A 12,530-nucleotide genomic window follows, 5' to 3' on the forward strand; every position below is an offset into this window, starting at 1 on the left:
TTTTTGCTGCTTGAGAGGTGGGGGATATTTCTAAGTAACTAATCAAATAGCCTTTCTGATTATAAATAACTGAAGTTCAGGTGACTTATTCAGTCCCATGTATTACCAGACAATAGAAGAAACCCTATAAACTTTGAGAAGCACAAATCTTTCAGAACCATCATTAAAATCAAAGGCCCAATCTTTCATTTCACTTACAGGCAAGTAATGAAACAATCTCTCTAAACATTAGTTTCCTGTTCCATTAAAAATAAATATATACTGCATATTCACTGTAAAAATAAAAATTATTTAGCTACTCTTACTTTCAACACACATTGGTGCATAAGTAACATAACATAACATAACATCATTTTCCCCTCTAGAATGAGTGATTCTTCCCTTTGAGGCTGTTCCACTTCCCTTCATAGTTATATTAAATAACAGGACGTCCATGAATAAAGTCTATGTTTACCTGGCCACTCCTTCTGGAACTTCCATTCTGCCCAAAGAACAGAATAGCAGTTAATACCAACTCTCTAGACATCAAATGAAAGTCAAGATTTTCCTAGGATAATCTTCTAAACTATTCCAAAGGAATATTCCTTTTTCTTTTCAATAACGTGATATTTTTGTCATTCCTTTATTGTCTTTTTTTCTTGATCAACAGATGTGCTTAGCACAATTGCTAATAATGACATATAGCTGTCATTCAAGCTTATCTTAATTCTATTTTCTAAGGATTTATTTATTTATTTATATAAGTACACCATAGCTGTCTTCAGACACACCAAAAAAGGGCATCAGATCTCATTACAGATGGTTGTGAGCCACCATGTGGTTGCTGAAATTTGAACTCAGGGCCTCTAGAAGAACAATCAGTGCTCTTAACCTCTAAGCCATCTTTCCATCCCTCTATCGTCATTCTAAACAGACAGAAAATTTAATCTTCCTTTTACATTTCCTAACATTTTTTCTAGAAATAAGCATCTAGAAACCTCAGGCCACACAAATAATTTTAGCCTCTTAGAATCACAATTGTCAACAGTGAGGAGAAAGTCAAAAAGAGACTAAAAAGGTAAGTAACACACCAAATTCATAGTCACAGACCCTTTGGTTTATGGCTGAGTGGCGTCAGAATTTGACCCATGTCAAGCCAGAGTCCCATGGTCACTACTCTGAAGTACTTGAGACCATACATAAACTCATTGGTCACTGCCAAATTAGTGGTGCAGATCTAGCAAATTCCCAGACAAAAAGATGTGCTCCCCATCACTTAGTATATTTTGTGGATTTTTTGTCTCTTGTCCATCTTAGTCCAAGATTGAGGTGAACAATAATTAAAACTGCAATTGAGTTCAAACCGTAAAGGAAGTCAAGGGTCATCAAAAGGAGAGGGGTGAACTTTAGAACTAGAATCCTAAAATCAAGTACGAAATATTAGAAAACATATCTTAATAGAAAATAGGGAAATTCGGTCTCTGACAGCCATAGGGAGAGGCGCTGCTGCCATGTCTGTTCACCTGCAGTGGATGGTCATTCAGAAAACTGCTCCAGTTTCTTGATCAAGAGGAATAAGCAGATTTACAATACTGAGCCCAATAATCTGAAGGCCTGCAAACCCTTCCACCCCAATGGATTAATTCACTGCAAGACCCCAGGAGTAGAGCCCATTGCCAATAGCAAAGGGGTCATGGTAGTTATGAAACACAGATCCAGTCAGTGAAAACCTGCCACTTCTTACATGAGGGCCACCATCAACAAGAATGCTCTGGCTTCCCTCAGCATCATCAGGCACATGATCCAAAAGAACAAATACCACCCTGATCTGTGCATGGTGGCTAGCCACAGGACCAGTGCCATCCTTCAAAACCAGAAGCCTGTGGTGGTGAAGGGGAAATGAACCCTCCCCACAAAGAGCTCCTGAGCCCCACACCCCAGAAGCAGTAAAAAGTCCACTAACCTCTTCAACCAAAAAAGAAAAAAGACGAAAGAGAGAAAGAAAGAAAGAAAGAAAGAAAGAGAGAGAGAGAAAGGAAGGAAGGAAGAAAGAAAAGAAAGAAAGAAAGAAAGAAAGAGAAAGAGAGAGAGAGAAAGAAAGAAAGAAAGGAAGGAAGGAAGGAGGAAAGCAGAAAAAGAAAGAAAGAAAAAGTATAACTCATTTATTAGGTAGCAATTGATTGATGTTGCTTAAAATTCAAGGATGCTGAAAGATCCTTTGATTCTAGTAGTTTGCTGAAAAGTGAAGAAGCCTTGGCTCTCTACACCAGGTTGTCCGAAGACTTCCTGACGACACTGGCGAGTCGTGTAATACTTCCATAAGAATTTAATTTTCCATAAGAGCTGAAATTGACTGTTCCCATTCCACCAGATGTATAATCAGAAAACACAAGAAATAGTCAGAGATAGATTAGAAAGCCACCAGCAAGGTTCAGCTCTCACAATAAACTCAGAGGAGGAGGTGAGGACTCAAAAGGATCCACAGTGAGAGCATAACAGTTCTTATGACTTGCTTAGCAACAAGAACCAGCATTTTAAAGGAAATGCATCGAGACACTATGGAATGGATCCAGAAATCAGGATAAAAGAGGACCCCAGAGAACTGAATCGACAAAACAGCCCAGTTCCATTCTGCTGGTGTTTGCTACTTCTAACCCCTGGAGAGATGCCAATTTTCCACATGTGGTCTAAAAATGTGTAGCAAAAGGTATGTAGATAGCTGTGCCTGCCGCATAACCAGTAGTTAGAAATGACCACTAAGGGTGGGAATCAAGTGATCCAAGTACAAAAACTGTTTGCTAAATAATGAGGCTTCCTCCAGCATCATGTGGGAGAAAACGCAAAGACACTCAGACATTATGTGGAGAGTCTGTTAGCAGTCTCCATGAGATCCCCCTCCTCAGAGATTGGGAAACCCCGTGGAAAAAGGAGAGGAAGGATTGTAGCAGTCAGACGGGATATAGGACACAAGAACATGGCCCACTAAAACAACAAACGGCTCATATAGACTCACAGATACTGGTGCTATGAGCATGTGACCTGCAAGGGTTTGTACCAGGTCTTCTGTGTATGTTACCGCTGCTAGCCTGTGATTTATGGGACTTCTATAAGTGGGAACGAGTATGTCTCCGACTCTTTTGCAGGATCTTGGGACTCTTTTTCCTCCTATTGACTTTCCTTGTTCAGCCTCAATATAAGGATTTTTGCCTTGTCTTATTTTATCTTATTTTGTCATGTTTAGTTGTTGTCTCTTGGTGGCCTAATATTTTCTGAAGGGAAATGGAGGGGGAGAAGACCCAGGGAAGAGGGGAGGTAGGGGAGAACTGAGAGTAGTGGAGGGAGGGAAAACTGTGGACAGGATGTATCGTATGAGAGAAGAATCTATTTTCAATAAAATAAAAAATGGGAAATCTTGTTAGATGCTCTTGTGTATAATACAGTAAATCTAAGTGGATCTGACCAATGTCCTTTCTATGTTGGTGTGCATGTAAATCCTGGTTAATCCTGCTTGCCTTTACCTCTAATCTTACCTCTTTGGTTGAAAAGGTAAAAGCATTATGCAAGAAACACCTATTTCTCTTTCAGTGACAAAAAGACAAATGCTTAACCATTTTTCTAGCAATGTTGTGAATTATTTTACTTAAAAGGAAGCATTACTTACAGCTTGTACAGAGTTATTTCTATGAAGTAAAACATCATTTATGACCTTGAATGGAAATTTTTTTGATACATTGTATATGCTTTTCATTTGTAAGAAACATAACAAAAACAAAAAATATCCCTGACTACTGTAATAAACTTACCATCTCATGAATATATCATTTTTCAATCTTAGTTGCTGCTGAGAAATTGTTGATTGTCTAGATCTAAAATCTGTGTATCCATATGAAGCAGAACATTTACATAAATTGCTTGCATATTCTAAAATAAATAGCCCCCTGACACCTTTATCCTAGCACATGCCTCCCTTGTTTGTTTTATTAACAAGCACATTTTTAAGAGGCTTTCTGCAAATGTATTATTGAGGGCTGAGAGAAATGGCAGGAAGATGGCAGGGAGGATATTGCTAATACAAGTTGAATACATAAATGCATTAATCACACAGACCGTGCTCAATTATTCAGGAGCTGGCATGATACTGGGAGATCAGCTCAGCCCCTGGCTCCTGCTCCTGTCAACTGAACACACATTTATTAAGCCATGCTCTATAGCCAGTACTCTAGGGAGCTGATCAGTAGGGAGAGGAAAGAAAGAGGGATCAGAAACTATTGCCTTAGCTGAGATAATCAGATATACATGAAAAAGAGCCACAGAACGTGACTCCTGTCCCTATTTTCTTTGGATAGTAATTTTTCAGCAAGGATTCATTGTTTCTCATTAATGTTACCAAAGAGCATTTAAGAAGGTTGTAGTATAAAGCAGTTGCTTGTCTCCTAGAAAATAGAACTAGCTAATAGCTTAATGGGGGAACAGACAGAGGAAGGTAAAAGTCTTAGGGGGGAGAAAGTATGATGTTATGTACAAATATCATTTTCTATATCCCAGAACTCCCTTATGAGCATAGCAACTCAGGCAATAGTATTATAATGTGGCATGAGCAATTTAATGTGGATACATAAATATCCTACATAGATGCCTTTCAAGGGTGTGTATATGTGTGTGTGTGTGTGTGTGTGTGTGTGTGTGTGTATGTGAATCAGACTAACAAGAAACATAATTACCAATTCAGTTGTTTGATTTTTGTTTTGTTTTAATTCATGCTTCTGATGTTTTAGTGGGTGTTTGGTTGTTGGTTTGTTCGTTTGACTCTTTTTTTTTTTTTTGAGACACTCTTCCTATGAAAACCATTCTGTACTAGAACCAGGAATTATTTTACAGTAACTCACCAAGTGGTACAATCACTGACATATATAAATATTTCATATTTAGACTATATTCAAATCACATGATCTTTAGTATTAGTTAGATCTCAGTTTGAATACTAATTTCCTGATTCCCTGATTCAAAAAAAGAGAATAAAACATAGTTTAACTCTTCTGGGCCTGTTTTCCTCTTCTCTCATGCAATGGTGACTACGACTAATTTCAAAAAAGTTTAAAGTAGGTGATATAATAATTCTACCTAGATAAAAGGCCAGGCACAGAGCAATTAATTAATGGATGCTTGTTTATCTGCTAAATTAAGGGGAGGGACAGTCTATATCTTAGGGGTAAGGATATTAAAATATAATTGTTTGACCAAAATAAAATGTGTTTTGTATAAATCTGAAAAGACAATATTTCACTTGCTTTAAAATATCCCAAAATAGTAGAGCTGCAGAGATGCCTCAGCAATTAAAAGCAAGCACTGCTCTTGTAGGGGACTAAGTTCAGTGTCCATCTCCCATGCTAGGCAGCCCAAATGCATCTAAGCCTCCAAAAGTACACACATTTATGTAGATATAGACACATAATCAAAATTGACGAAAATATGCCTTTAAATCTATTCCAACAAAGACATTGAGATTTGGGGTGTGTGTGGAGGGTGTTTCCTCACTGTAGACCTGCAGTACTTAGCACACACCTGTTAGAATGCTCAGTCTTTATGTAATTGAGTGCATGTCTGTCTGTATGACACATGAATGGGCAAATATACACAGATGAGGTGACAGGAATTTTAAGCCATCCATTGAATGAAATCTGCTGCCCTACAATACATAAGTGCCTAAAGAGTCACTTCTTAAGCTACAAAAATGAAATTCAATCCTAATTAAAACATCTGTACACAGTGATGCACCCCTGAAATACAAGGACTCAGGATACTTAGATAGGAAGCCAATGGAGGCTTGAAAATTGAAGGGTCGTTTATGTAATGAAATCCCATCTCAGAAAACAAAATTTCAATGGAAAAATTTCATTTTTTACATCTAGAAATGCTAAATAAGCTGAATTTTGAAACTATATACCAGAATAAGACTAAAATAAAAAATATTATTCCCAATATTAACAAGTCCCTTCACATGATTGGATGCTGAAGGATTTTCTGACTCTACTATATTTGATCCTCTGAGCATTTTATTTTTCCATTTATTCAATTGATAATCAATAAATATGAGTTTGGTACTCCTAATGTGTCCAACATTTTTGGTGCACACTGGATTCACAAAGGGAACAGTCTTAGAAAAAAATGAGGATTAAGGTGTTCTGTGAATGAACGAGGTTCAGCTCAATGTATAAGGAAAATGCCTGACTCACCTATGGATGAAAGAAAGCTTCTTAGATTTTCCGTATGAAGTTGAGGATTGATCTTTCCATGTCTTTGAAGAGTGTGCTGGAATTTTTATGGGAATTTGGTTGAATCCTTAGATTATTTAGGTAATATGGCCATATTTACTATTAATCTTTCTGATCCATGAACATAGATCTTTTCATCTTTTTCTACCTTCCTCAATTTCTTTCTTGAAGTTCTTGACATATAGATTTTTCAGTTTCTTGGTTAGAGTAACACCAGGAACCCAGAATATCTAAAATAATCCTGGACAATAAAAGAACTTCTGGAGATATCACCATCCCTGATTTCAAGCTGTTCTACAGAACAACAGCAATAAAAATGGCCTGGTATTAGCATAAAAACAGATTGGTTGGTTGATTAAATAGAATTGAAGACCCAGAAATGAACCCCACACACCTATGGACACTTGATAATTGGATGTTGGCAAGTACAAAAATGCAAATAAATCCATATTTATCACCCTGCAGAAAACTTAAGTCCAACTGCATCAAAGATCTCAACATAAAACCAGACTTACTAAATCTAACAGAAGAGATAGTAGGGAAACATACTTGAAAACATTGGCACAGGAGACAAATTTCTGGACAGAACACTAGTATCTCAGGCTCTAATAGGACTTCAGAAAATTGGAAAGCTTCTGTAAGGTAAGGGACACTGACAAAACAGCTACCAACAGATTGGGAAAAGATCTTTACCAATCCTACATCCTATAAAGGACTAATATTCAATATATACAAAAAACTCAAGAAGCTAGACTCCAGAGAATCAAATAACCCTATTAAAAAATGGGGCACAGAGCTAAACAAAGAATTCTCAACTGAGGAATATCAAATGGCCAAGAAGCACCTAAGAAATGTTCAACATCCTTAGTCATCAGGGAAATGCAAATCAAAACAACCCTGAGATTTCACCTCATACCAGTCAGAATGGCTAAGATCAAAAACTCAGATGACAGCAGATGCCGGTGAGGTTGTGGAGAAAGAAGACTCCTCCATTGTTGGTGGGACTGCAAGCTGATACAACCACTGTGGAAAATCAGTCTGGCAGTTCCTCAGAAAATTGGACATAGTACTACCTGAGGACCCAGCTATAGCATTCCTGGGCATGTACCCAAAAGATGTTCCAACATATAACAAGGACACATGCTCCACTATGTTCCTAGCAGCCTTATTTATAATAGCCAGAAGCTGGAAAGAGCCCAGATGTCCTTCAACAGAGGAATGGATACAGAAAATGTGGTACATTTACACAATGGAGTACTACTCAACTATGAAAAAACAGTTACTTAATGAAATTCTTAGGCAAATGGGTGGAACTAGAAAATATCATCCTGAGTGAGGTAACCCAATCACAAAAGAATACACATAATATGCAATCACTGATAAGTGGGTATTAGCCCAAAAGCTCAGAATACCCAAGATACAATTTATAGACCACATGAAGCTCAAGAAGGAAGACCAAAGTGTGGATGCTTCAGTCCTTCTAAGAAGGTGGAATAAAATACTCACAGGAGGAAATATGGAGACAAAGTGTGGACAGAGACTGAAGGAAGGGCCATCAAGAGGCTGCCACACCTGGGAATTCATCCCACATATATTCACCAAATCCAGACACTGTTGTGGATGCCAATAAGTGCTTGCTGACAGGAGCCTGAAATAGCTGTCTCCTGAGAGACTATCCCAGAGCCCTAATGATATAGATGAGGATGCTCGCAGTCAACCATTGGACTGAGCATGGGGTCCCCAATGGAGGAGTTAGAGAAAGGACTGAAGTAGCTGAAGGGGTTTGAAACCCCATGATGAGAACAAAATGAACCAACCAGACACCCCAGAGCTCCCAGGGACTAAACTGCAAACCAAAGAGTACACATGGAGTGATCCATGGCTCCAGCCACATATGTAACAGAGGATGGGCTTTGTCAGGCATCATTGAGAGGACAGGCCCTTGGTCCTGTGAAGGCTCAATGCCCCAGTGTAGGGGAATGCCAGGACTAGGAGGCAAAAGGGTGTAGGTGGTTGGGAGGGGGAGCACCCTCATAGAAACAGGGAGAGGGGGGATGGGATAATGGGTTTCTGGAGAGGAAACCAGGAAAGGGGATAATATTTGAAATGTAAATAAAGAAAATATCCAAGTAAAAAGAAGAAACCGAAAAGCTTCTGCAAGGCTAAAAACACCATGAATAGGACAAAGTGGCAGTCTACACAATGGGAAAAGATCTTCACCAACCTTACATCTGACAGAGGACTGATATTCAAAATATATAAAGAACTTGAGAAATTAGATACCAACAAAGTAAAGCAAATAACCTGACATCAAAAAAAAATTTTTTTTACAGAGTCCTCAACAGTCTAATGACCCAGAAATACTTAAAAAATGTTCAGAGTCCTTAGTCATGGAGGAAGTGCAAAGCAAAATGACTGTGAGATTCTACCTTATACCTGTCAGAATGACTAAGATCAAAAATCCAAATGACAGCACATGCTGGTGAAGCTATGGACAAGGGAAGCACTCCTCCATTGCTGTTGGGATGGCACCTAGTAAAACCACTTTTGAAATCAATTTGGTGATTTTTTGGAGTACACAGAAAAGATTTCCCACTATACCCTAAGGACACTTGCTCAACTACGTTCATAGCAGCTTTATTCATAATAGTAAAAAGCTGGAAACAACCTAGATGTCCCTCAGCTGAAGAATTGATACCAACAGTGTGGTTCATTTACACAATGGAATACATTTGAAAACAAAGACATCATGAAACTTGCAGGCAAATAGATGAAACTGGAAAATATCATCCTGAGTGTGGTAACCTAGACCCAGAAAGACATGCATGGTACGTACTCATTTATAAGTGTACACTAGTCACAACGTGTAGGATAACCATGCTATAATCTACAGACCCAATGAAACAAAGTAACAAGGAGGGCCCAAGGGAAGATGTGTGAATCTCACTCAGAAGGGGAGATAAAATAGACATGGGAGGTGGGTTGAGGGAAAGAACTGGATGGGAGAGTGAGTGAGAAGGGAAGCAGGGATGGGGAGGCAAGGTTGGTGTGGGAGAGGCCTGGAAGGAAGGAAACCAGTGGAAGGGGACCATCTCTGGGACTAACTGAAGACCTGGGACAGGGTAGATGTAGAGGAGTTTATCGGGTGACCCTAGCTGAGATTACTGACAGCATGGGTATGGAAACTGAAGCAGCTACCGCCTGAAACTAGGCAAGACTTCCAGTGGAGAGATGGGGACATCAGCCTACCCACAAAATCTTCATCCCAAAATTTCTCCTTCCTATAAGATGCACAGGAATAAAAATGGAGCAGAAATTGAGGGGACAACCAACCTATGACTGGACCACCTTGAGACCCAACCCATGGAAGAAAGAGCCAACTCCTGACACTATTAATGATACTTTGCTATGCTTCCAGACAGGAGCCTATCATAACTGTCTCCTGAGAGGCTTCATCCGTCAGCAGACAGAAACAGATCCAGAGACCCATAGCTAAACATCAGTCAGAGCTCAGGGGAATCATGTAGAAGAGTTGGGGATATGATTAAGCAAGCCAGAGGGGTCAAGGACACCACAAGAAGACCTACAGACTTAACTAACCTGGACCCATGGGGCCTCACAGAGACTGAACCACCAACCAAAGAGCATACATGGCCTAGACCTAGCCCCCTTCCCCATATACATATGTAGCAGATGTCCAATTTGGTCTTCATACTAATCCTCCCAACAACTGGAGCAGAGGCTGTCCCTAAATCTGTTGCCTGCCCATGGATCCTATTCATCTAACTGGGCTACCTTATCTTGCCTTTGTAGGAGAGTAAGTATTCAGTCCATCTATGACTTGACATCACAGGATGGGGTGGTACTCAAGGTGGGGTTTCCCTTCTCTGAGGAGAATGGAAGGAGATTAAGGGAGTAGGGATTTGTGAGAATGAGACTGGGAGCAGAGAGTGAAGACTTTGAACAGGATGTAAAGTGAATAAATTAATTAATTATTAATTAAAAAATAAAAGCCCATTGAAAACAAGTAAATAAAGGAAGTTTCTTAAAGGAAAACCATTATAAGCTGAGGATAAAGCTTAAAAAAGAGTTCACTCTGCTAACAGATGGGGAGGACATCCAGGGAGAAGGGCATTGTCTGTTTTGTCTACTCCCATTGAAGTTCTGATATTTCTCACATTGCCTTTCAAAGCCCAAATGTTCTCGTTCTTTCCAAGTCCATACACAATCTTCAGCTGCTGACTGAAATCCCCTGCATCTATTTCCTTCTACTGCTTTCAGACAAAACACTTTCCTGTTTCCAACTTTTCAAAAAGAGTGCAAGTGGTGTGTGATCCTAGGCCTTTTCTTCCTCTTGTGCTTACCACATGTTCACTAACCTGTTCTTAACTTTTATTTTTAAACTCATCCTTCTCTTTCCCACAATCACAGCTCTAATTCAGATCTTCATGGTTTCCTAACATGACTATCAAAATCATGGCCTGACTGTCTTCTCTAGCTTCACTTCATCCAGTCTCACTTCTGTCCTTTACACTTACTGCAGATGAAAATCTGGTTATTTTTCCCCAAAGTCCTTCAGAAGTTGCCCAGAAATAACAGGCTAAATTTTTCACAACTTAGATACATTTGATCATCAGTCACTTGCCTATAATTACATCTCGATCCAGCCATGTACATGAGAACTTGCATGCATAGGCAGCATGTAGGCTGCCTCCTCAAATTGCTATCCAAACAACCCTCATCCCTCCAACATTAGTTTAGTATCTTCCACTATAAACCATTTCTTGACCCTCACAGGTTGATAGTGACACTTTCTGAATATTCTCACTGTGTTTCTTTCTCCCTTCCAAGATAAAGCAACCATGTCTTCCCTCTATAATGCATCCCATAACAATCTTTAGCCTACACTTGATAGACCAGATCCCTCCAACCATTACCCTTCTGATGCCTTGGGGTTTTTCTCATAAACTTCCTAGACCTGTGCTATTATGTTTTTTGAGAACTTCCCTTACTTTGTAACTATAACTTCATTACAATGCATCCTTTGTAAGCATTCCTTGCTCATTAGAATGCAGAACAAAGCCTGGGAACTCTTTTTGGCCACCAATACATGATGAATGATTATCATGGCTACAAGTTACTTCTGAAACCATGCAAGTTGGGCTCTGAAGGGATCCTGTAACTTACCCAACATGAGAAAGAATAAGTTGAATCAGGACTGAACCACTGACTGTCTGATTTTGGAGTTGATAGAAATCATCATCATGTAATTTATTCAAATTTCTTGTAAATTATTAAATAAATTACCTTCTTGTTGATTATATTTAATTCATCAGTCCCTATATGACTTTTATCTGCTTTATGCATCTTTATATTTTCCAGATTGTTTGTAATGATAACTCACCAAATTATAACACAAAAAATAAATTTTATTCTGAAGATACATTTTAGAACAAATAAACTATATATAAAAACTTTAAATTGTATGTACTTCAGTACACACCAAAAGCGTTGAAGGAAAACAAATTAATTAAAGGTAAAGTAAGATATAAGAGGCAGAACATCAAACTCATTTGAACATCTGTGAGCAAAAAAGAGTAAAAAATAACAAATGTTGGTGGAAATGTGGAAAAATTAAGAGTCTGGTGCTTTTCTGATGCAAGTATATGAAAAGCAATATAATGATTCCTCAAATAGACCCACACTGTCCAACAACACTGAATATACACTTAAAAGAGTTACAGCAGTCCTACGAATGTACCCAAGTGAACTGAAAGCTCATATTTGCTCTTAGAACATCAATGGCCATATCAGTATTATTACAGTAGACAAAAAGCAGAAGCAACACAAAAGCCCATATATAGATGAGATGAGAGGTAGAATGTGCTATGCACAATAATAGAACAATGTTCAGCCTTTTAAAAGAATAATGTTATAAATATATTCTAGAATGTAAATCAATGTGAAGGCATTGTGCTAAGCAAAATACGCCCAGAACTAAAAGGGGAAATGTTACATGCTATCACTTATACAACATACCTAGTCAAATATATATAAATAGTCAGAAATCAAAACGGTGCTTACATGGCCTTCAAAGAAAGGAGGATAAAGAGTTATCATTTAATGGATACAGAATTCCATTTGAGGAAGATAAAAACTTCTGTAGACAGATTTTTTGGTGATATTGGCACAGTAATGTAACAGTGTCTAATGCACAAAACTGTGCAGCTAAAATGGTTGAAAGGTAAATTTTGTTATGCTGATTTTAAGAGATAGCAT

General features: G+C 38.5%; 1 pseudogene; it reads left to right on the plus strand.

The window, feature by feature from the left end:
* Nucleotides 1-1,490: 1,490 nt before the first annotated feature.
* LOC116898298 lies at nucleotides 1,491-1,906 on the plus strand (annotated as a pseudogene).
* Nucleotides 1,907-12,530: the final 10,624 nt, after the last annotated feature.

Source organism: Rattus rattus, chromosome 4, assembly GCF_011064425.1.
Source record: "Rattus rattus isolate New Zealand chromosome 4, Rrattus_CSIRO_v1, whole genome shotgun sequence".
NCBI lineage: Eukaryota > Metazoa > Chordata > Mammalia > Rodentia > Muridae > Rattus > Rattus rattus.